This window comes from Microtus ochrogaster, unplaced genomic scaffold (assembly GCF_000317375.1).
Source record: "Microtus ochrogaster isolate Prairie Vole_2 unplaced genomic scaffold, MicOch1.0 UNK60, whole genome shotgun sequence".
Taxonomy (NCBI): Eukaryota; Metazoa; Chordata; class Mammalia; order Rodentia; family Cricetidae; genus Microtus; species Microtus ochrogaster.
In genome coordinates, this window is record NW_004949158.1 from 745,472 (window position 1) to 746,143 (window position 672).

Sequence of the window (672 nt, forward strand, 5' to 3'; positions counted from 1 at the left end):
AAAAAAAAAAAAAAAAGTTATAAAAGTTATAAAAAAACAAAAGCTAAATAACAGCACAAATCCATTTAGAGGCAAGTTGGTATTGAGAGTAGAATGCTTCCAACAGATATTTGGAAATGGGGGCTCAGCTAAGAAGAGGGAGATGGACAGAGGCTGCCTGACGGGCAGAGGCTGGAAGAACTGGGAGGTATAGATCAGAAAAAGCCTAGCTTGCTGTGAAGGAGCGCTAAGGGCAATTCTGGTGCAGCCCGGAAGAGCCAAAGTCAGAGCCTGAACCTTAGACATTGCTTAAGTGGTTGTAATCCGAATGCTGGTAGCAAAGTTGGCAGGAAAAGGTATTTTGATGAGGTCTCAGATGGAAATGAGGAACAAGGTACTGGAGACTGGAGCAAAGAGCATTGTTATAAAGTGACAAAGAATTCGGCTGCCCCGATGCTTCGTGTAAGGCAGAATTTATAAGCAATCAACTAGAGTTTTGTTTGGTTTTGTTTTTCGAGACAGGGTTTCTCTGTGTAGTCCTGGCTGTCCTGGAATTCACTCTGTAGGCCAGACTGGCCTTAAACTCACAGAGGTCTGCCTGTTGTTCTTTTTTAAAAATGCTGCAAGATCCCCAGTGGCAGTAGGCAGCAGAAATGCTGTAGGTCCCAAATGGTGGCGGCAGGCCATGTGGTG